Genomic DNA, 25283 nt, shown 5'->3' with positions numbered 1-25283 from the left:
TTGGACCATAAAGAAGGCTGAGCATCGAAGAACTGATGCTTTCAAACTGTGGTGCTGGAGAAGACTCTTGAGAGTCCCTTGACAACACGGAGGTCAAACCAGTCAATCCTTAATGAATTCAACCCTGATTATTCATTGGAAGGACTGATGCTAAAGCTGAAGCTTCAGTACTTTGGCCACCTGATGCGAAGAGCCAACTCATTGGAAAAGACCCTGCTGCTGGGGAAGATTGAAGGCAGGAGGAAAAGGGAACAGCAGAGGATGAAAGGTTGGATGGCATCACTGACTCAATGGACATGAGTGTGAGCAAACACTGGGAGATGGTGGAGGACAGGGACGCCTGGCATACTGCAGTCCAGGGGTCACAAAGAGTTGGGTATGACTGAGCGACTGCACAAAAACCAATATCCGTACTAAGAGCATTCTTGAACATGTATTGTGGTGAAAATACATGCACATACTTATAAAATATATACCAGGAGTGGATTTTCTGGGATAAAATTATAGTATGCCTAGTGCCAACTTTACTATCCACTGTCCCCAAATTGTGCAAAGCAATATTGTAAATTAACTTTCCCAAAGGAATTGTATGAAAATTTTAATTGTTCCATGTCATCAGTAAAATGTGGTGTGATCAGTTGTTTAACCATGTTATCTTCTGTATGGTGGTGGTAGTGCTATAGTATCTAGTCATGTTCCAACTCTTGTGACCCCATGGACTGTAACCTGCCAGGCTCCTCTCTATGTTATATAAGCTGAATTCCTTGATGGCTTAGTGGGCAAAGAATCCACCTGCAGTGCAGGAGATACCAGAGACTTGGGCTTGATCCCTGGATTGGGAAAATTCCCTGGAGAAGGGAATGGCAGCCCACTCTAACATTCTTGTCTGAGAAATCCCATGGACAGAGGAGCCTGGCAGGCTACAGTCCATGTGGTCACAAAGAGTTGGACACTGAACACACACATGTTATATAAGTAAAAGTCATTTTACTGGAATAATCTACACATGTTTGCCTTTCCTCATGTTTCCTGATATGAATAATCAACTCATTAGAAAAGACCCACATTCTTGGAAAGATTGAAGGCAAGAGGAGAAGGGGACGACAGAGGATGAGATGGTTGGATGGCATGTCCGACTGGATGGACATGAGTTTGAGCAAGCTCCGGGAGTGGTGATGGACAGGGAAGCCTGGTGTGCTGCAGTCCATGGGGTTGCAAAGAGTCGAACATGGCTGAGTGACTGAACAATAACAAAGGTTTAATAGAAGTTCTGATCACCTAGGTTAATACATTCATGCAGTTTATAGATTAGATAACATTTCTGAGCTATTTTTAAGAATATGCTAAAACATTTTTAAGAAAATGTAGAGGCTATTAGAATTGGGGTTCAGAATTAATATTTCTAAAATATTTTCCCCTTAAAAAGAAAAATACGAGGAATTTCAAAAATATCCTTGTGTTCAATCTCAACAAAAGAGTACTGGTTGTTGAGTCAGATAACACACTTGGAAAAACACTGTTGTAGGCAGCAAAACCAAAGAAGTTCTTAAGGAACAAATCACAAGGCAGTGGCATAGCAGAGATGGAAGAACTTCCCGAACCACATAACATCAAAATAGCAACATTACCTGTGACTCATTCAAGATTTCATGGGAAATGGATTAAAAATCAAAGGACTGCATTACGTACTATTTCATAAGAAAGAGAACAAGAACTCCAATTTATTTAAACACAAGGAGTTCCAACAAAACTGGTGGCAAAAGCTGTTCCCTTTCCGATGCCTGTCAGTGGACACTGGTTTTTGAGCCAAAAAAAAAACAAAAAAAAAACAAAAAAAACAGTATACAATAGCAGTGCAATTCAGTCGCTCAGTCGTGTCACACTCTTTGTGACCCCATGGACAACAGCACGCCAGATGTCACTGTCCATCACCAGCTCCCAGAGGTACTCAAACTCATGTCCATTGAGTTAGTGATGCCATCCAACCATCTCATCCTTGTTGTCTCCTTCTCCTCTTCTTTCAATCTTTCCCAGCATCATGGTCTTTTCAAATGAATCAGCTCTTCACATCAGGTGGCCAGAGTATTGGATTTCAGCTTCAACATCAGTCCTTCCAATGAACACCCAGGACTGATCTCCTTTAGGACGGACTGGTTGGATCTCCTTGCAGTCCAAGGGACTCTCAAGACTCTTCTCCAACACCACAGTTCAAAAGCATCAATTATTTGGTGCTCAGCTTTCTTTACAGTCCAACTCTCACATCCATACATGATCACTGGAAAAACCATAGCCTTGACTAGATGAACCTTTGTTGGCAAAGTAATGTATCAGTTGTCTAGGTTGGTCATAACTTTCCTTCCAAGGAGTAAGCATCTTTAATTTCGTGGCTGCAGTCACCATCTACAGTGACTTTAGCACCCCCAAAAGTAAAGTCAGCCACTGTTTCCCCATCTATTTGCCATGAGGTGATGGGACCAGATGCCATGATCTTCGTTTTCTGAATGTTGAGCTTTAAGCCAACTTTTTAACTCTCCTCTTTCACTTTCATCAAGAGGTTCTTTAGTTCTTCACTTTCTGCCATAAGGGTGGTGTCATCTGCATATCTGAGGTTATTGATATTTCTCCCAGCAATCTTGATTCCAGCTTGTGCTTCTTCCAGCCCAGCGTTTCTCATGATGTACTCTGCATACAAGTTAAATAAGTAGGGTGATAATAAAGAGGCTTGAGGCACTCCCTTTCTTATTTGGAACCAGTCTGTTGTTCCATGTCCATTTCTAACTGTTGATTCCTGACATGCATATAGATTTCTCAAGAGGCAGGTCAGGTGGTTTGATAGTCCTATTTCTTTCAGAATTTTCCACAGTATATTGTGACCCACACAGTCAAAGGCTTTGTCATAGTCAACAAAGCAGAAATAGATGTTTTTATGGAACTGTCTTGCTATTTATTTGGCAATTTAATCTGTTTCACCTACCTTTTTTAAAACTAGCTTGAACAACTGGAAGTTCATGGTTCACGTATTGCTAAAGCCTAGCTTGTAGAATGTTGAGCACTACTTTACTAGCATGTGAAATGAGTGCAATTGTGCGGTAGTTTGAGCATTCTTTGGCATTGCCTTTCTTTGGGATTGGAATGAAAACTGACCTTTCCAGTCCTGTGGCCACTGCTGAGTTTTACAAATTTGTTGGCATAATGAGTGCAGCACTTTTACAGCATCATCTTTTAGGAGTTGAAATAGCTCAACTGGAATTCCATCACCTCCACTAGCTTTGTTGGTAGTGATGCTTTCTAAGGCCCACTTGATTTCACATTCCAGGACGTCTGGCTCTAGGTGAGTGATCACACCATCGTGATTATCTGGGTCATGAAGACCGTTTTTGTACAGTTCTTCTGTGTATTTTTGCCACCTCTTCTTAATGTCTTCTGCTTCTGTAAGGTCCATACCATTTTTGTCCTTTATTGAGTCCATCTTTGCATGAAATGTTCCCTTGGTATGTGTAATTTTCTTGAAGAGATCTCTAGTCTTTCCCATTCTGTTGTTTTCCTCTATCTCTTTGCACTGATCACTGAGGAAGGCTTTCTTATCTCTCCTTGCTATTTTTTAGAACTCTGCATTCAAATGAGTATATCTTTCCTTTTCTCCTTTGTTTTTCACTTCTCATCTTTTCACAGCTATTTGTAAGGCCTCCTCAGACAGCCATTTTGCTTTTTTGCATTTCTTTTTCTTGGGGATCTTGATCCCTGTCTCCTGTACAATGTCACGAACCTCTGTCCATGGGATTTCCCAGACAAGAATGCTAGAGTGGACTGCCATTCCCTTCTCCACTGATCTCCAGTAACATATTGGGCAACTACTGACTTGGTGAGTTCATCCTTCAGTGTCCTATCTTTTTTCTTTTTCATACTGTTCATGGGGTTCTCAAGGCAAAAATACTGAAGTGGTTTGCAATTCCCTTCTCCAGTGGACCACGTTTTGTCAGAACTCTCCACCATTTCCCGTTCATCTTGGGTGGCCCTACACAGCATGGCTTAGTTTCATTGAGTTAGACAAAAATGTGGTCCATGTGGTTAGATTGGTTAGTGTTGTGTCACTATGGTTACAGTCTGTCTGCCCTCTGATGCCCTCTCTCAGCACCTCAATAGCACTGCAGACTGCCTCAAAACAAGTTGGTGGTGATTATGTTGTGTCTGAATGGAGTGAAATTATAGAGTTGTACACAGCAGACTATTCAAAATTTCATCTAACACAACTGTTGGAGAAGGCCGAAGTGATTGCAGGACAGATGTTAAAATTTTCTGTTTTTTTTATCATAACCAGCACAAAGAATATTTTGACTATATTCAAAAACATCATAGGAATGCTCTGCAGCCCTCTGTCAAGAGTAACAGTGGCAGCCACGGCTCTTCTATGAGTGGAAAATTAGAAGGCATCTTCAGTTGGGCTTCCGTTGTGGCTCAGCTGGTAAAGAATCTACCTGCAATGCAGGAGACCTGGGTTCAATCCCTGGATTGGGACGATCCCCTGGAGAAGGGAAAGGCTACTCACTCCAGTATTCTGGCCTGGAGAATTCCATGGACTGTATAGTCCATGGGGTCGAAAAGAGTCAGATATGACCGAGGACTTTCACTTTCACTTCCTTAAGCTGCAGCACTGAATTAAATACTGGGAATCCACCCCAGCATTCACCTTATGGAAGATACAGGTTTGAGAATGCAGCAGAAAAACTTTTTAACCCCAATACTAACTTATACTTTCGGGACTTCTACTGTATGTACACTGCTTATCATTATGTGATTCTGGTCATTGCCCCTGTGGGATCTCTAGGAGATGAATTTTGTAAGCAGCGCTTTCTTCAACTAAATTCCCAAGATAATAAATTTCTGACCTGCAGAGAAGAAGATGGGATGCTGGTTTACCACCATGCTCGGGATGTTATTTTAGAAGTCATTTACACTGACCCTGTAGATCTTTCTCTAGTCACCATGGCAGAAATCACTGGTCATCAGCTCATGAGTTTATCTACTGCAAATGCAAAGAAAGATCCCAGATGCAAAACCTGTAATATTAGTGTTGGACATTAATACCCACTTTTCTTATTCTTAGTCCCCCTTTCCTTCTGTAGAAGCCCTGATCCTCTGTTGTCCATTTTCATCACCAGATGTTTTCCACTGAAGCGTACACATACCATTGTCACCAAAAGTGAACTGCCACTTTTCAGATTTCCAAATTGTTCTAGTGTTTCCTATTCCCTATCCTCCCAAAATTTTGAGAGAGGAACTATCTTAAGTTGTTTCTGAAACTCTATTGCCTAGATGCTGCAATGTTTTTATTTTTCCTTTATGCCAAACATAACAAAACTATTATATAAACTGCTTTAGTAGAATACAAAATAATGGCATATAAATGGTGTTTAAATATGCTCTCATTTTAATCTACTGAACAAATATTGGAATAACTCTAAACCACACAAAAAAGTGTAATTACAGCATGAGATATATCTTGAAGCCTAGAATTGTCAGCACTTCCAACTTGTTTGACAGTGTTATTTATGTTGTTTATATTAGCTAACGGGAAACAGCTACTGTGTTTCAACATAATAAATATAATAGAAAAATATTTTATTTGTAGTATTGTATAAAATATTTACAATTTTATAGAATATATAGAGTTACACCTTAATAGCAATTGTATACATGTCACAAAACCATTTCCCTTATCAAAGATGTAGTTTGTAAACCTCAAATAGTTGTGTATCTGTCCTGTTACAAGTACATAACTTTAATTAAACAAATTTGTGCAGGACATTATTCCGATTCATAAAGGTTATAAAATATCAGGTAAATACAGAAAGCAATAAGCCTCTGAAACCATCTGCTTCAGAAATAGTCAATATTAATCCCATCCAAGCTATATGAAAATGTGAATTTGTTCACCATCATGCTTAAACATTACAGAAAAGAGAACTACAAACGTGGCTGGTATGAGAGAGAAAATGTGGACCTTTTACTTATTTTTACAAAAGCAAAATAATAAACATGTGGTTTAATGCAAAATAGCAAAACAATATACACTGAAGTTAATGATGCAAATGAAATATTCTGGCTTCTTAAAAAAAACAAAACAGAGTACTAATTGCCCAATAAGGAAAAACCAAAACCAGGGAATAACTGTTAAGAACAGAGTCACAATAATTCAGGCAAATCTAGATGAAAATCAGAGAATTCACCTAAGGAAGAAGTGGTCATGACAAAACATACTTAGGTAAGCATGGCTTTATTTGAGGAAACTAAGCAAAGATGAAAATGACCAAGTAAAGAATTCTAAGAAACAAAAGGCCTAGAACCTCAGAGTGAATTTTTGTATCCAGAGGTCAGAGTAGTAATAAAATGACATTTAAAATTTTGACCCAGGAATGTCACTCAACCTGCTTAACATCTAAGAGTGAAGGTTCACTTTTTTAAATTTTTTTTTAATTGAAGGATAATTGCTTTACAGAATTTTGTTGTTTTCTGTCAAACATCAACATGAATCAGCCATAGATGTACATATTGACAACTGCATTCATTTTATATGACTGTGGTAGAAAAGGTGTCTAACAACAAGGGTTCTCAGCTACTAACCAAAATTCAAGCAAGAACAGCAATGTTGTGGATACACACCGCTTTAGAAATAAAGTGACTCAATCATCAAGAATGGAACTCCATTTCTTTTGCAAATGTATAGAACCCTAATTTACAGCAGGTTCATTATTGTTCTCCTTCAACTTAATGAGTCAATTAGAAGGTTTAATTTTGCAGAAAGCCAAAACCTTAGCAAAGCTACATTTTAACTATTGAGTTGCCCTTGAAAGTTTTCTAGTAACATAGAAATTGTGTCTCATTCTGGGAAATACAAATGCGAACTATTTTTAGCAGAAATAACAAAGTAAACAGTGGTAGGTAAGAAAAAGCTTTATTCTACTTTCACTAACATGTCCACCAGGGTAAGTATGAAATTCCTTTATAGCAAGATTCCTGCTTCAGATAATAGGAAAATAAGCTGAATGTTAATGTTTCATAAAACTTCTACACCATCTTCCAAGTCGGTTCTTAAAAGTGCCCTTCAAAAACTCAAGGAGAATTTTAAAGTTTATAGAGTTTAAATCTCTCTCTCTCTCTCTCTCTCTATATATATATATATATATATATTTTAAATCCTTTTAATATTGCCTCTGCATAAAGAGTATGATGACATCTGAGTTCATTGTTGAAAAATTTAAAAAAATGTTTTCATGCCATTCATGGCACATAGTTACATTTATACACCAGATTGCAATAGTAAATGACAACTGTATATATTTAAAATATAACTTTTAAAAGTTACTTGGGAATTTTGCAGTTATTTAACCCTGATTTTTATTTCAACTAATAAAAGTATATATATATATATATGTATTTATAAATACACATATAGTAAATATATATATGTGTGTGTATATGTATAAGTAGGTATATATGTATTTTACACATTTATTTTCAAAAAAACATAAAAATCCTTGGTTAATTTAGATATTAAAAAGTAATGTTTTATGTTTCCCCTGTGTTTGGATAGGTTTAATTTAAGCTGGAAGAGACAGAACCCCAAGATAAATGTTTACTTCTCCCCAACATAAAATTCAGGTAAATAGTCCAGAGCTGGCGCTTGCTCTGCAGTGTCAGTGACTCACGTTCTTCTGATGTCATATTGCTTTGTGTGCAATCTGCATCCTTATGTGGTTCAAAACGGCTTTTCTACTTTCAATTACTAAAACTCCTATTGATGTTGACAAGAAGACAAAACGGAAAGGAGAAAGGCATATTCTTTGCTAAGACACTTCACAGAGTTTGTACTGACTATTTCTACTGAAATTCTTCTTGTCATTATTTAAACTTATGATCGTGTCTTGAAAAAGAGGCTGAAAATACAGTCTTTATTCTGAGTAGCCACAGGTACAGGTAAATATGCTATTACTATGAAAGAGGCTCATTGAGGAACATTTTGCAGTCTCTGCTACAACCTGCTATCAACAGTGGTGATGTTGGCAAAGGTATGTATATCTATACACATTTTAATATATTATACTAGAAGCAGATGAAAAAATGTATTGTATATATAACCCACAGTAGAAAATAATACATGATTTCATTGTTGAACTAGGGGACTGTGTTTCAATTGATCATATTAGAAGTGTATCTATATATACATACTTGGGGCAAAAGTAACACTAATAATTTTTTTTAAAGCACCATTAATTGTTTAAAGCCAACCTTAAAAGAGAAAATATAGTGACATTTAAATGACACTCTGGAGTCTAACACTGTTTCAGTATCACTTTTGATGTTAACATTAGTTTCAGATGAAGACATAACTTTTAAGAGTCATTTGTGTACTATAATGAGAAAAAGATAATTAAGTAAGGCTCTATTAAATTCTCTAAACACTCAAGAATATAAGGAGAGAAGAGACTATTACTGTCTTCTCAATAAAAATTGAAATTAAATCCAAATATATTTTTTCACAAAATTTGACCCAGAAGTTACACATATTTGAATGTAACCACAAAGACAGAGTCACCACAACACTGATATATCAAAACATCTACAGTAACTTAAATGATCTGTAACAGTCAACTGATTGAATAAATTATAGATGATCTGAAAATACTATATTAATCATAAAAATGAAGTTGTTAATGTACATCCACTGGCACAGAAATAAATTTAAGCTATAATACTGTATGATTGAAAAAAATACAAATGTTACATGCAATGTGATCCAAATTTTGCAATACGAGAATGTAACATAATATGGATTCACATGCATATATATGTCTGGAAAAAATAAACCAAATGGTAACAGCAGTTAGCTCTATGTAGTGAAATTTTGATAATCAAGATTTTTTTTTTAGATTATGAGACTGACACTGCTTGTAGTGCTAAAAAAGACACTAAGATTTTCTTTTCAACACATAGCATGTATTATCTGAAAATTATTTAAAAAGCACAAGATACAGTAAATAGGGTAATTTTTTAAAAGTATAAAATAATTGAGATACATACATAGGTGAAAGGCAGATTGTACACCAGTATGTATGTGTGAATTCTCTTTAGTAAAAATAACATAAAATTCATTATGATAAATCTATAATATATACAGCAAGTACTATTTGTGGTCAGCTTTGGAATTAAGACCCATAGATGATTTTTCTAATAAAATTAATGCTATGTGTTTTAAGATGTAGCCATATTATTAAGTATTACTTTATTATCATCACAATGTATGACTTCTACTGAGTTTCGGCTAGAATAAAAAAAAAAAAAGTAGGTCTATTGTATGCTCCTTCTTGTTCTTATCATATGCTCCCTGCATGACTGTGAGAGCCTGAGAGAAGGCTATTTCTGCCGCAAAATTATCTACCGCTGACAGAAAGATGAAGGCATAGCAACCCACTCCAGTACTCTTCCCTGGAAAATCCCATGGATGGAGGAGCCTGGTGGGTACATTCCATGGGGTCGCTAAGAGTCGGACACGACTTAGCGACTTCACTTTCACTTTTCACTTTTCACTTTCGTGCATGGAGAAGGAAATGGCAACCCACTCCAGTGTTCTTGCCTGGAGAATCCCAGGGACGGCGGAGCCTGGTGGGCTGCCGTCTATGGGGTTGCACAGAGTCGGACACGACTGAAGTGACTTAGCAGCAGCAGCAGCAGTCTTGAAGGAGGTATTCATGGAGGTAACACCTAAAAATTCTCAATTCAAAAAATTGTAATGGAATTACATCAAGTAATGAGTCAACTGAGCTTGAAAAACATATCGGGATACAGCTTATTGCTGCTTCAGCACTTGAGGCCATGCAGACACATCAGCCCCTCCAGAAGCCCATCCCCACACATGTAATTGCTCAGATGGGTCAAAACCCTCCCTCTTCAGTAGTACGGTTTAGCCCAGAGCCTAGGTACAATTTCTGCTGCTGCTGCTGCTAAGTCACTTCAGTCGTGTCCGACTCTATGTGACCGCATAGATGGCAGCCCACCAGGCTCCCCCATCCCTGGGATTCTCCAGCAAGAACACTGGAGTGGGTTGCCATTTCGTTCTCCATGCATGAAAGTGAAAAGTGAAAGGGAAGTAGCTCAGTTGTGTAGGACTCTTCGCGACCCCATGGACTGCAGCCTACTAGGCTCCTCCATCCATGGGATTTTCCAGGCAAAAGTACTGGAGTGGGGTGCCATTGACTTGGTAACTATAAAACCATTTACATTTGGAAATTTTATTTTGAAGTGAATTGAAATAGTATTTGTCAATAACTGGTTGTGGAACCATAACTAAAAAGTGAAAGGAAATTTTTGGTTCATCTGGTAAAAATATGGCAAGTGCCCAGGTAGAACTTGTTTCAGAGACCTGTGATTTCAGGATCTAAAATCACTGTTTCTCTGTCAGTCTCTCTCTCCCATTTTCCCTCCCTACTTCCCCTTATTTCTGAGTGGTGCTATTTACTTCTCTCCAGCTGTAATCAACAGTAAAATTTCACCACATTCATAGGATCCTTTCAAAACCTGTGTCTCAGCTTTGATATGTCCCATGTAAAATTACCGGGGAGAATAAACTCTACACAACCATAGCCTCACACATCCCACACATGAATTTCATCTTCCAAAAACTTCTTGAGCATGCCAACCTCTGTGCATTTTTAACATTTCCACTTAGGCCAACTGCTGTCATACCTTGTCTGATGATTTCTGCTCAGTTCAGTTCAGTTGCTCAGTCGTGTCCAACTCTTTGCAACCCCATAGACTGCAGCACGCCAGGCTTCCCTGTCGATCACCAACTCACGAAACTTGCTCAAACTCATGTCCATCAATTCAGTGATGCCATCCAACCATCTCATCCTCTGCCATCCCCTTCTCCTCCTGCCTTCAATCTTTCCCAGTATCAGAGTCTTTTCCAGTGAGTCATTTCTTTGCATCAGGTGGCCAAAGCATTGGAGCTTCAGCTTTAGCATCAGTCCTACATTGTTTCTAAATGTTTACCTTCCCTCATGCCCCTCCCCACCGTCACTCACCACTAGATAATTTTCCAGACCTGAAGCAACACCCTAAGATTTCCCCCTGCACACATAACCATTCTCCAGAGTGAAGTTAGAGAAATATTTTCAAATTGAAAATCTAATCATATCCCATTCACATAGTCTCATTTTAAAATGCATACATGCCTCCCAGAATCCTGACCTTGACCTACACTGCTCTTTGGTAAATGGCTACTCTTTCCCACCCCAATATCTTCTTTCAGAATACATCCATTATTTTCCCAGTGACTTTTCTGTTTCTATTATTCTGAACTGGACAGACTCTTGCTAAAGGATCTTCTTCTTCTGCATAGATTTTTCTTTATTATTTGACAAACTAATTCTAATTTTCTTAGATCTTAGATAAATATATTAGCTTTGTGTTTCTACTTATCACCACAAACTTAGTGGCTTAAAACAACATAAATGTATGTTGTTTTAGGCAGAAGGCAGAAATTCATATCAGTCTCAAGGGGCTGATATCAAGATGTTCCTGCTAATGGTTCAAGGAAGGATACATTCTGTTGCTTTTTCTAGTTTCTAGACATAATCTGGCTTCCTGGGATCATGGCTCTTTTTCCATCTCCAGAGCCTGCAGGGTAGCATCTTCAAACCTCTCTCTCTGTGACCCTCTGCTTCTGTTATCACATTGTCTCCTATGAATTTGATTATTCCTTCACTTTTTATGATGACTCTTGCGGTTACATTGGGCATACCCAAATGATCTAGCAGAATCTCCCCTTCTCAAAATTCTTAATTTAATGACATTTCCAAAGTCCTTTTTGCCATGTAAGATACCATATTGATAGCTGCTGGAGAGTAGGAAATGGCCATTTTTGGGGGGAGTGTTACTCTGCCTATTTCATTAACATCATTTCTTTCTATGAAAAGCATCTCAGAACTCATTTATTTGATGAAAACTCCCTAATAAGTTATATCAATCCTTCACTTACTTGTATTCTTCACAAACCTAGACTCTTGGTGAACAAATGAATTTTTCCAGTTAATATTTCCTAATATTTGATCTTATCACCATATCCACTGATATGTAACACCATGATTGATGCACAAGTCACATGTCCACCTATGTAGTCAGGTACATTAAATTTGTTATCAAAAAAGGATGAGGAGGTGGTGGCATTCAAAAACATAAGCTAATATATATGTATATATATAGTGTATCTTTCCTTCTAATTGTATAGCATTAACACAACTGTCTTAAACTCAAAAATAGTGCCAACGATACTGAAAAAGGGAAACTGAAAGTTGACTTATCAATAAATATGCACTAGAAATTTTGAGTGTTATTCTAGCTTTAGAAAATAATTCTTAGATGTTCTTCTGGGAAAATAATGCATATACGAATACTAGTTGGTAGTTTTTAGATACAATTTGATCACAATTTTAGACACAATTGGACTTGGGAGTCGCAGTGTTGGGTACAGTCAGGCAGAATGTGGAATTACAGGTAGAATGACAGAAATGTCCTAAATTCCTAGGATAGCAGAGTGCATTTTAAATCAGAGTTTTGGTGTCCCAGTGATTGTTCATAATGGCAATACCACACTCCTAAGAGAATATGGAGGAAATAGCTCATTCATTAAATCCCTAATTAAAGGTTTTGGCATTTTAGGAAGGCTATAAGTTAGAAAGAAACACACACACACACTCTTTTTGGCAGTTTCTAAATAAATTAGTTTAAAAAAATCTATTGAAAGTAAGGTTGAAAAAGACCCTGGTGGGTCTGTGTGCAAGGCAGAATTCTAGTGTGTGTGGGAAAAACAACTAGCACTTAATGCGGGTATTATACTCAGAGCCAGAGGAAAATTCACCATGAAGCTAAATAGATGTATACCAGTTATCTTCTAGGGACCCTCACAATGGGTTCATATGGTCATACTTCTGTGTAAAATAAGTAAAATCAAGATTTTTTTTTTAATTGTAATTGATTAAAACAATGGTCCAACTTCATTATTTTTTTTTCCCCTTATTTACCCCTGTGCTAGACTTACTGAGGGCGTTATAGGGAACAAGTAAATGGGAAGTTGAGTTGGGAGCTCAATCATTTGTTTTTCATAGATATATTTATATGGTTTACAGTTACCTATGTCAAAATTTACTTCATTGTCAGATGTCTATTACAGGAATGACTTCCAGGAAAATTCCTGACCAATTTTACTGATACCCCCACATTATAGCATGAGGGTTCATAACCAGAAATTGTATCACACACACATACACACACACACACGCACACACACACAAACAATCAACACTGGCAGTATGTAGGTAGAGCAATAGAAATAAGGTATATATAGTATAAAGTCAGAAACTACTCTAACTTTCTATTTATTGTTGTGCAGTTGATTTACAATAATGTGTTAGTTTCAAGTGTACAGTAGAGTGATTCAGTCATACATATTTTTTAGGTTACTTTCCATTATGGATTATTTTAACATACTGAATACAGTTCCATGTGCTATGTACAGCAAATCCATGTTGATTATCTATTTTATGTATAATACTTTGTATGTTAATCCCATAATCCTAATTCAATCTTCCCTCACCCGTTTCCCCTTTACTATCCATAATTTTGTTTTCTATGTCTGTAAGTCTGTTTCTGTTTTGCATATAGGTTAATTTGTATTATTTTTTTAGATTCCACATATGTGTTACCATATAATATGTATTTCTCTGTCTGACTTGCTTCATTCAGTATGATAATCTCTAAATTCATCCACACTGCTTTAGAGGCAATATTTTCATTCTTTTTTTCTGACTGAGTAGTAGTCCTCTGTGTGTATGTGTGTGTGTACACAAATGCCACATCTCTTGACAGGCACTTAGATTTTTTCCTTGTCTTGCCTAGTGTAAACAGTGCTGCTCTGAATATCATAGAGCACATATCTTTTTGAATTAGAGTTTTTATGTTCTCTGAATATATGCCCAAGAAAGGGATTGCTGGATCATATGGTAGCTCTATTTTTAGTTTTTATTTTTAAAGAAATCTTCATAATGTTTTGCGTAGTGGCTGCACCAGTTTACAGTCCCACTAACATGTAGAAGGCTCCCTTTTCTCCACACCCTCTCAAGCATTTATTATTTGTAGACTTTTTGATGGTAGCCCTTCTGATGGATGAGAGATGATGCCTCACTATAGTTTTGACTTGTGTTCCTGTAATAATTAATGATATTATGCATCTATTCATGTGTCTGATAGCACTTTGTATGTCTTTAGAGAAATTTCTATTTAGGCCTTCTGCTTACTTTTTGACTGAATTTGTTGTTGTTGTTATTGAGTTGTATGAGCTATTCCTATATTTTGGATATTAACTCCTTGTCAGTCACATCATTTACAAATATTTTCTCCCATCCCCAAGGTTGTCATTTTGCTTTGTTAATTGTTTCCTTTTATGTGCAAAAACTTTTGATAGGTCCCAATTTGGCTTTTCTTTCTTTTATATTGGGAGACTGATATAAGAGAACATTGCTACAACTTATGTCTGAGAACATTTTGTCTACACTCTCTCTAAGAGTTTTAAAGTGTCATCTCCCATATTTAGTCATTTAAACAATTTTGAGTTTATTTTTGTATATGCTGTGAGGGAGTATTATAATTTTCTTGATTTACAAGGAACTATTCAGTTTTACCAACACCACTTGCTAAAGAGACCATCTTCTCCTCGTTGTATATTCTTGTGTCCTTTGTTGTAGATTAGTTGACTGTGGGTGTGTGGTTTTTTTCCTGGCCTCTCTATTCTGTTTTATTGATTTACATATCTGTTTTTGTGGCAATACCATGCTGTTTTGATTATTGTAGCTTTATAGTATTATCTGAAGTCTGGAAGTGTTTTGCCTCCAGGCTTTGCTTTTTTTTTTTCTTCGGGATTGTTTGCTTAATGTCTGCAAAAGTAATACTACCTCTTGCTATGTAGTTTTGGACAAAACCCATGTCTCAAAACACCAATGGTTAACCTCATGACTCTGTCTAAAACTTATTTAATTTAGGCCAAGAAACAAATTTCAAGTGAAATTTAAGTAAAATCTGTGATACCTCAAACAAAAATGACTCATTTTTGAGAACAAGTATTAACCATTCTTATCTTTGGAAGAAATGTCCCACGTAAGATCTAAGTTGTAAAAATAAGCTCAAAATAGATTAAAGGTCTAAATGTAAGACAAGAAACTATAAAACTCTTAGAGGAAAACAGGCAGAACACTCTCTGACATAAATCACAGCAAGATCGTCTACGACCCACCCCCCACAGTAATGGAAATAAAAATAAAAATAAACAAATGGGACCTAATTAAACTTAAAAGCTTTTGCACAATGAAGGAAACCATAAGCAAGGTGAAAAGGCAAGCTTCAGAATGGGAGAAAATAATAGCAAACAAAACAAGTGACAAAGAATTCATCTTCAAAGTATACAAGCAACTCATGCAGCTCAATATCAGAAAAATGAACAACCCAATCAAAAAGTGGGGAAAAAATCCTAAACAGACATTTCTCCAAAGAAGACATACAGATGGCTAACAAACACATGAAAAGATGCTCAACATTACTCATTATCAGAGAAATGCAAATCAAAACCACAATATACCATCTAATGCCAGTCAGAATGGCTGCCATCAAAAAGTCTACAAACAATAAATGCTGGAGAGGATGTGGAAAAAAGGGAACTCTCTTACACTGCTGGTGGGAATGCAAACTAGTACAGCCACAATAGAGAACAGTGTGGAGATTCCTTAAAAAACTGGAAATAGAACTACCATATGACACAGCAATTCCACTGCTGGGCATACACAACAAGGAATTCAGAATTGAAACAGACACACGTAACCCAATGTTCATTGCAGCACTATTTACAATAACTAGGACATGGATGCAACCTAGATGTCCATCGGCAGATAAATAGATAAGGAAGTTGTGGTACATATACACAATGGACTATTGGTCAGCAATAAAAAAAAGAACATATTTGAGTCAGTTCTAATGAGGTGGATGAAACTGGAGCCTTTTATACAGATTGAAGTAAGTCAAAAAGATAAACACCAATATAATATATTAGCGCATATATATGGAGTTTAGAAAGATAGTAATGATTAGCCTATATGTGAGACAGCAAAAGAGACACCTATGTAAAGAACAGACTTTTGGACTCTGTGGGAGAATGTGAGGGTGGGATGATTTGAGAGAATAGCACTGAAACATGTATATGACCATATGTAAAATAGATGACCAGTGCAAGTTAGATGCATGAAGCAGGACACTCAAACCCACTGCTCTGGGACAACCCAGAGGGATGGGGTGCAGATGCTGGAGGTGGTTCAGGATGGTGGGACACATGTACACCCATGGCTGACTCATGTTGGTGTATGGAAAATACCACCATAATTTTGTAAAGTAATTAGCCTCCAATTAAAATAAATTAATTAATTCAAAATTAAGACAAAAAGATGCAAGTTGCATCCTGAACATCGTAATGGTGTCACCCCTTATTATAGGGATTAGAGATGGACTACCACATTATTAGTTAGTATAATTAAGGGCCAATCAGAGCTTGGGACAAGTTGTTTCATTTGACCCATACCAATAAAGGTCTCAAATTTAGACACCAAGTTATATATGAACAAATTTTATATATGCAGTCACAGACTTTTGGATTTAAATAGGATGTTTCTCATACAACTTTAAATTTATATGCCATTAATAGATTTACCACCTAGAGCCACCATGAATTAATTTTATTTAAAAATTAAATTTAATAATTATCTAAATGAGTGAAAATTATATTGCATTTTGTCTTACATTTTGTAGCATTAAACATATTTCTAACTGCATAAATTCATAAAGACATTAGACAAGCCCTGTTTAATATAAATAATGATTATTTCTAAATAGCAAAGGACATTAGGGAAAACTTAAACAACCTCAAGCAGAACTAGCCCAGAAAAAAATGAGAAAGAAAGACTGAGAAAAAAGGGAGCGAGATTGCCCTTCCACTTACAGTAATAGCAAGATTTGCTTCTTGGGAAAGTATAAATGCTGAAGGAAAAACAGCATAAACACAACACCTTAAGAATGTCCTAGACAAGGAGAATTTGAGCTCAGACTCAGATTTATGTTGTAAAGATTAAGTGTGAAATCCTAGACATATGGAAAGCCAGAAAGGTCAGAAAGATTTTAGACTATAGTGATGTAATTAGTAATTAGTCTAATAATTAGACTACATTGATAAAATAGTGATTTTAGAGAATTTGTGAAATGGCAATGGCACCCCACTCCAGTACTTTTGCCTGGGAAATCCCATGGATGGAGGAGCCTGGTAGGCTGCAGTCCATGGGGTCGCTAAGAGTCGGACATGACTGAGCAACTTCCCTTTCACTTTTCACTTTCATGTATTGGAGAAGGAAATGGCAACCCACTCCAGTGTTCTTGCCTGGAGAATCCCAGGGACGGGGAAGCCTGGTGGGCTGCTGTCTATGGGGTCGCACAGAGTTGAACACGACTGAAGCGACTTAGGAGGAGGAGGAGTGAAATGGCAGGTGGAAGAAGTAAGTTCAGGTTTTAAAAGACATGCTAAGGGTTAATATATCTACTCTTAAAATTTAGAATTTAAATAATGGTCAGTTTCACCAAATCTTACATCTATATTTTATTAGTCCTGTTTAAATAGGAAGAAGCTGTTTTATAGTTATGTTTTTAAAATATGATTTATAGGGCATGAATTTTCTTCATTGTTTTCTCATCCTGTGTTTATTTGTGCAACCAGTTTTCTAAGTCACATGTCTTGTATCTGAAAGTGTTATTAGAATCTTCTTGTGTCTAGCTGCATAGCTGCCTATGAATTGGTAGGAGGGTTTTGACAGATAGGTTGACAGAAACTGCAAATGAGATATATATTTAAATAAGGGACCTTGTATTTTCTTATCTGAAGCTAAAGATGATTCATATTTTATGAGAATAATGCATTTTTATTGAATGTTTAATTTTATGGCATGCTATGTTCATAAATATGTCACCAGTAATTACGGTTTGCAGATTCTTTTATACCTATATATGAAGACTCTTGAGAGTCCCTTGGACTGCAAGGAGATCCAACCAGTCCATTCTAAAGGAGATCAGTCCTGGGTGTTCTTTGGAAGGAATGATCCTAAAGCTGAAACTCCAGTACTTTGGCCACCTCATGCCAAGAGTTGACTCATTGGAAAAGACCCTGATGCTGGGAGGGATTGGGGGCAGGAGGAGAAGGGGATGACAGGATGTGATGGCTGGATGGCATCACTGACTCGATGGACGTGAGTCTGAGTGAACTCCGGAAGTTGGTGATGGACAGGGAGGCAAAGAGTCAGACATGACTGAGAGATTGAACTGAACTGAACTGATGAAGAGATCAGACTTTCTGAAAATATAACATCAATTTTTTTTTTCATATTCAAATTACTTGGATCCACTAAATAATATAGATTGAGACTTTCTGGGGTAGAGCTCAGAAAAGCTACATTTTCCCACACTAAAAGCTGCAATCCATTAGAATAGGGTCTTAAAACTCATCATAAATTGTCATTATCCAGCTGTGGTTGAGCTTATCAAAGTTGAACTATTATAATCTAATACAGAAGGTTAAAAAACAAAGTTCCAATTGAAATTCAGTTTCTATCCATGAGAACATCTTTTCCATAAAGCACTATTTTGAAAGACTTTTTATTAAAAACAAAAACAAAAACAAAACAAAACTGTGTTAAAAACGATAAGAAAACAATCACAAAAATATCTAAAATTGGTATATGACCCAATCACATAATGTAATTGTATTAGGTAAAATTTGGACAGATTTGTAAAAGTGATTTTTTGAACATAGCCATCTTTTTCAAATGCAAAACTGTTGGCCATATTATTTTATAAAGATGAAAGAAAAATAGAAGTAATATTACAAACCAAGAGAAAAAAATGGTGAAATTTATGGGGTAAAGAGAAACAGATACTAATAAGTTTGAAAATCTAAAAACAAGCAAACAAAAACAAAAAAAGAAAGTTCCAAAGTACGACAGTGAGAATTGACAGTGGGTCTATTCTATAAGCAAACACAGATTTTGATTCCCAGACTTCTAGAACAATTTTGTAAAACTTTACTTTTTCTATGTTTATTTACTCTGGTAAAAAGTAACATAAAATTTACCACCTTAACCATTTTTAAATGTGTAATACTGTATTGTTAGTATTCGCCTTGTTGTGAAACGTCTCCAGAACTTTTTCATTATGCAGAAGTGAAACTGAATCTGTTAAATAATTCCCTTTTCCTTCCCCAACCTCAGCTGCTGGCAGCAATCGCTCACTCTCTGTGTCTGTGAACTTGACTGCTGTAGGTCTTCCTGAGTGAAATTATACAGTACTTGTCTTTTTGTGTCTGGTATATTACACTTAGTGCAAAGTGTGGCTTACACATAACAGTAAAATAGTATTTGGCCTTGAAAAGGATAGAGATCCTGTCATATACTCTAATAGCAATACTTTACTTTCATATTAAAACAGATTTCTTGACTTCATTCTTGTGAATTTGATATTTCGTACTGCCTACAGGGAGGCCTGGCATGCTGCAATTCATGGGGTCGCAAAGATACGGATGCAACTGAACTGAACTGAACTGAACTGAACTGAACTAAATGTTTATCTCAGTAAATCTATTTTAAGAGAGTAAAACATTGGAAACCTTGTCTGAAATTCAGTATTCCTAAAAACTTGTATCAGTCACTCACACAGTTTATCATGCACTGCCACATATAGAACAAAGCATAGATAGATATGTAGGTAGATATAGAGGGAGGTAGATAGAAAGGTTGACCTTGCTGCATCACTATTTGGACATTTTACAGAAAATAAAAATAACAAAGCATTGCTTTTTCAGTCATCTTCATAAATTAGTGTTGTTCCCGGGACATTAAATACAAATACAATGGATCAAATATCATTCCAACACTCTAACTGTATTACATTTGCTTATATAAAATAGAAGGATATTGAATCTAGAAGTAAACAAAGCACCACCAATGATGATATATGTTTTAGTAGAAATGCATTTTATGTGATGGAGCATAACCCCACTTGATGAAAGTCATTTTTGAAAAAAGATATGCTACTTCAAAACCAATGTGTTTAGTTGATAGTCCATCAATTCTCTGTTGGAGATATTATGTATGGTCTACAGTGGATTCCACTTAATTGGCACATCTCAGTGGAAATTGAAATATGCCAATTAGACAATGACTGTCTCATTTAAATACAAATTGCTCATACATTTGAAATTAAAAAAGATTTTTGAAATGCAAAACATTGACCAAATTGTATATGTACATAATTAAGACAAATTAGGAATGCAGATGTGGGGCATGATAAAAAGCATTATCATGAAGGCATATTCCCATTTTTTGTTCAACAGTTTAATGAGTGTTATAATCCATCTGGTCAACACAAATACAAAATATACCTAATAATCCCAATCAAAAACAGAATTTAAGTCTGTATTGATGCTCTATACTAATGTTATTTAAAAAACCACCAAACTCTGCAGAGTTTCTGCTTTTTAATTATTAAATGTTCTTAATTAATGCATTGATTAAAAACAAATTAAATTTTTATTCCAAGAAACAGTATATTTTAATTTCAAAAGAATTTTTATATTTGGAATGTAAGTCAATGGGATGCTCCTATCATGTTGAAATCTCTGTCCTAAGATGATTAGTATGGGCAACTGTATTTCATGAAAAAAGTTGCTATTTGTTAAAATGAATCTTTACAATCTGGAGAACATCAGGAAATTCATGAATAATGACATATTGAGAGTATTCCCTAATGGCTAAAGAGCACTGATAATGATTTACTAAGAGTTTTTCACTTAATTCACTAAACAGCTTAAGTATTTTTGTAGGTATACATATATACACATGTATACTTATAGAGTACTTGTAGCATACTAGGTGAAAGGACAAAGTCTCATTTTTTTTCTGTTAGTGTTGATCATATATTTACAATTTTGAAAACATTATTTTCATCACTGTGAATACTAAAAATCTGTATACTCAATCACATATCCTCTAAAAGTCTTATTTTTTAATTTTATTTTATGTTTTATAAAAGCACTTCAGTGAGTTTCACAGCAGATTATTTCTTCAGAATAAATCTTAAATGTAAAAATATAAAATGTGTATGCATATATATTTAATTTTACATTTAAGATTACATTTAAATATATATATGCATATATATTTCAGATGCTAAGTTGTATCTGACTCTTTTGTGATTCCATGGACTATAGCCTACCAGGCTTCTCTCTCCATGGGATTTCCCAGACAAGAATACTGGAGTGAGTTGCCATTTCCTTCTCCAGGGTATCTTCCCAACCCAGGGATTGAACCCATGCCTCCTGCATTGACAAGTGGATTCACTACCACTGAGCCCTAAAAATGATATGAAAAATTAAGGAGTTTTGGTAAAATTTACTTACAGACTTTTAATAGATTTCTAATCCATACAATATGAATAAATATTCTTGTTTCCTAATCCTTGATAATTGCTCTAGGCAAATTTCTAAAATGGCCAAGATTAATCCTGCATCCTGGTGTTCAACTATTGTATAACCTGGAAACTCCAGTGCCCAGGGAACCTGGGAACAGATGGGTATGCTGGGATTGTTACTGGTTATGTTATAAGGCAGGGGCTTCCCACATGACTCAGTGGGAAAAAATCTGCCTGCCAACACAGGAGAAGGAGGAGATACTAGTTCAATCCCTGGGACGGGTCAGGAAGAATCCCTGGAGGAGGAAATGGCAACCCACTCCAGTATGCTTGCCTGGAAAATTCTAAGGACAGAGGAGCCTGGTGAGTTATAGCCCATGGGGCCTCAAAGAGTTGAACACAACTGAGCAACTGAGTATTCATGTTATGATATAAGGCAAATGGTTGTGGCATAGCCACTCCTGTGGTCACATTCCATCAGATAAGACTCTGTTGTAGCTGACTGGAATTGAAGGAAAATCAGAGACAAAGAGTCCTGCTGGCACAGGAAAAAAGCAGTCATTTTGTGAATTGCCTATGGGACTGGGAGTCACATGGCAAAGAACTGAGGGCAGCCTTGGAGGAATAAAGGTGACTCCCAACTGATATCTGGCACGAAAAAAGGACCTCAGTCCTATACCTACAGGCAAGTGAACTCTGTCAAGAACCACGTGATCTTGAAACAGAGCCTGCCCCAACACAACCCCAGGCTCTAGAAAAATAAAAAATAAAAAATAAAAACAGAGGCCTAGCAACTCCTTGATTTCAACTTTATGTGATTTCAAGGAGTACACTTCAGTTCAGTCACTCAGTGTACAACTGTTTGTGACACCATGAACAACAGCACGCCAGGCCTCCCTGTCCATCACCAACTCCCAGAGTCCACCCAAACCCATGTCCATTGAGTCGGTGATGCCATCCAACCATCTCATCCTCTGTCGTCCCCTTCTCCTCCTGCCCCCAATCTTTCCCAGCATCAGGGTCTTTTCAAATGAGTCAGCTCTTCCCATCAGGTGGCCAAAGTACTGGAGTTTCAGCTCCAACACCATCCCTCCAATGAACACTCAGGACTGATCTCCTTTAGGATGGACTGGTTGAACCTCCTTGCAGTCCAAGGGACTCTCAAGAGTCTTTTCCAATACCACAGTACAAAAGCATCAATTCTTCGGTGCTCAGCTTTCTTTATAGCCCAACTCTCACATCCATACATGGCCACTGGAAAAACCATAGCTTTGACGAATGGACCCTTGTTGACGAAGCAATGTCTCTGCTTTTTAATACTGTCTAGGTTGGTCATAATTTTCCTTCCAAGGAGTAAGCATCTTTTAATTTCATGGCTGCAATCACCATCTGTAGTGATTTTGGAGCCCAGAAAAATAAAATGAGCCACTCTTTTGACTGTTTGCCCATCTATTTTCCATGAAGTGATGCAACCAGATGCCATGATCTTAGTTTTCTGAATGTTGAGCTTTAAGCCAACTTTTCACTCTCCTCTTTCACTTTCATCAAGAGGCTCTTTAGTTCTTCTTCACTTTCTGCCATAAGGATGGTGTCATCTGCATATTTGAGGTTATTGATATTTCTCCTGGCAATCTTGATTCCAGCTTGTGCTTCCTCCAGTCCAGCATTTCTCATATGTACTCTGCATATAAGTTAAATAAGCAGGGTGACAATATACAGACTTGACATACTCCCTTTCCTATTTGGAACCAGTCTGTTGTTCCATGTCCAGTTCTAACTGTTGCTTCCTGACCTGCATACAGATTTTTCAAGAGGCAGGTCACAGTTTTTCCACAGTTTATTGTGATCCACACAGTCAAGGCTTGGCATAGTCAATAAAGCAGAAATAGATGTTTTTCTGGAAATCTCTTACTTTTTTGATGATCCACTGGATGTTGGCAATTTGATCTCTGGTTCCTCTGCCTTTTCTAAAGCCAGCTTGAACCTCTGGAAGTTCATGGTTCACATATTGCTGAAGCCTGGCTTGGAGAATTTTGAGCATTACCAGGTGGCTCAGAGGTTAAAGGGTCTGCCTGCAATGAGGGATACCTGGGTTTGATCCCTGGGTTGGGAATATCCCCTGGAGAAGGAAATGACAACCCACTCCACTATTCTTGCCTGGAGAATCCCATGGACGGAGGAGCCTGGTGGGCTCCAGTCCATGGGGTCATAAAGAGTTGGACATGACTGAATGACTTCACTTTCACTTTACTAGCATGTAAGATGAGTGCAATTGTGCAGTAGTTTGAGCATTCTTTGGCATTGCCTTTCTTTGGGATTGGAATGAAAATGGACATTTTCCAGTCCTGTGGCCACTACTGAGTTTTCCAAATTTGCTGGCATATTGAGTGGAGCACTTTCACAGCATCATCTTTTAGGATTTGAAATAGCTCAACTGGAATTCCATCACCTACACTAGCTTTGTTCATAGTGGTGCTTTCTAAGGCCCACTTGACTTCACATTCCAGGATGTCTGGTTCTAGGTGAGTATGAGTGATCACACCATCGTGATTATCTGGGTCGTGAAGATCTTTTTTGTACAGTTCTTCTGTGTATTCTTGCCACCTCTTTTTAATATCTTCTTCTGCTAGATCCATACCATTTCTGTCCTTTATTGAGCTTATCTTTGCAAGCAGAGAACCCAGATAATCGGGGCCCAGAGTATTTCTGTCCAGTCCAGTTGCTCATGCACTTTCATTCAGGTAACTATTAACTACAGAAATTCATTGTATAAAAATGTCACTGTTTTTTTTTATCACAATTGCCCTCAGTTTGTGTAAATTACTATTCTTCAACGTCATCAGGACCAGCAATACATTAAACCCTCCTGCTACCTCTTGTCAGCCTGTTCCTGCCTTTATTTTTATCTTTATTCAACTCAGACTCAAAAGTTTAACCATTTAATAATACCTATAAAGGCTGTTTTCATTTTCCATTGCTGTAAGATAAATTTCCACGCACTTAGCAGTAAATTGAAACACCTTTATTATTTCACCATGTCCAGGAGCCCAGACACAGTTTATGTGGCTCCTCTGCTCAGGCTGTCATAAGGCTACAATCAGTTCTTTGGTCTCATCTGAAGCCCAGGGTCTTCTCCCAGCTTATGAAATTATTGGCAGAATTCATTTTCTTACATCTATAGAATTTATAGTATCTTGCTTTTTCTTTTTTTTTTTAATTTAATTTTATTTTTAAACTTTACATAATTGTATTAGTTTTGCCAAATATCAAAATGAATCCGCCACAGGTATACATGTGTTCCCCATCCTGAACCCTTCTCCCTCCTCCCTCCCCATACCATCCCTCTGGGTCGTCCCAGTGCACTAGCCCCAAGCATCCAGTATCGTGCATCGAACCTAGACTGGCAACTCGTTTCATACATCTTGCTTTTTCAAGGCCAACAGGAAAACATCTTTGAATTCAGGGAAGGCCTAAGTCCTCTTTTATAGAGATAAACAGATTGAGCAAGTAGGAATTGCTTATGTCCTGCCTAGGTTAATCTACCTTTAACTCAATATTCACCCAATTAAGGGCTTAATTACATCCACAGAAACCTTCAATCTTTGCCATGTCATACATCCTAATAACAGCTGCACCAGCAGTGGAGATCTTGGGCATCATCTTAGAATGTTATTTACTCCAAAATTGGT

General features: G+C 36.9%; 1 pseudogene; it reads left to right on the top strand.

Annotated features, from left to right (window-relative positions):
• Window positions 1–1558: 1558 nt before the first annotated feature.
• LOC102414206 lies at window positions 1559–5082 on the top strand (annotated as a pseudogene).
• Window positions 5083–25283: the final 20201 nt, after the last annotated feature.

The sequence above is a fragment of the Bubalus bubalis genome, chromosome 7 (genome assembly GCF_019923935.1).
Source record: "Bubalus bubalis isolate 160015118507 breed Murrah chromosome 7, NDDB_SH_1, whole genome shotgun sequence".
Classification (NCBI taxonomy): Eukaryota; Metazoa; Chordata; class Mammalia; order Artiodactyla; family Bovidae; genus Bubalus; species Bubalus bubalis.
Note: the sequence above shows the minus strand (reverse complement) of the source record. Positions and strands in the feature narration are given on the sequence as shown.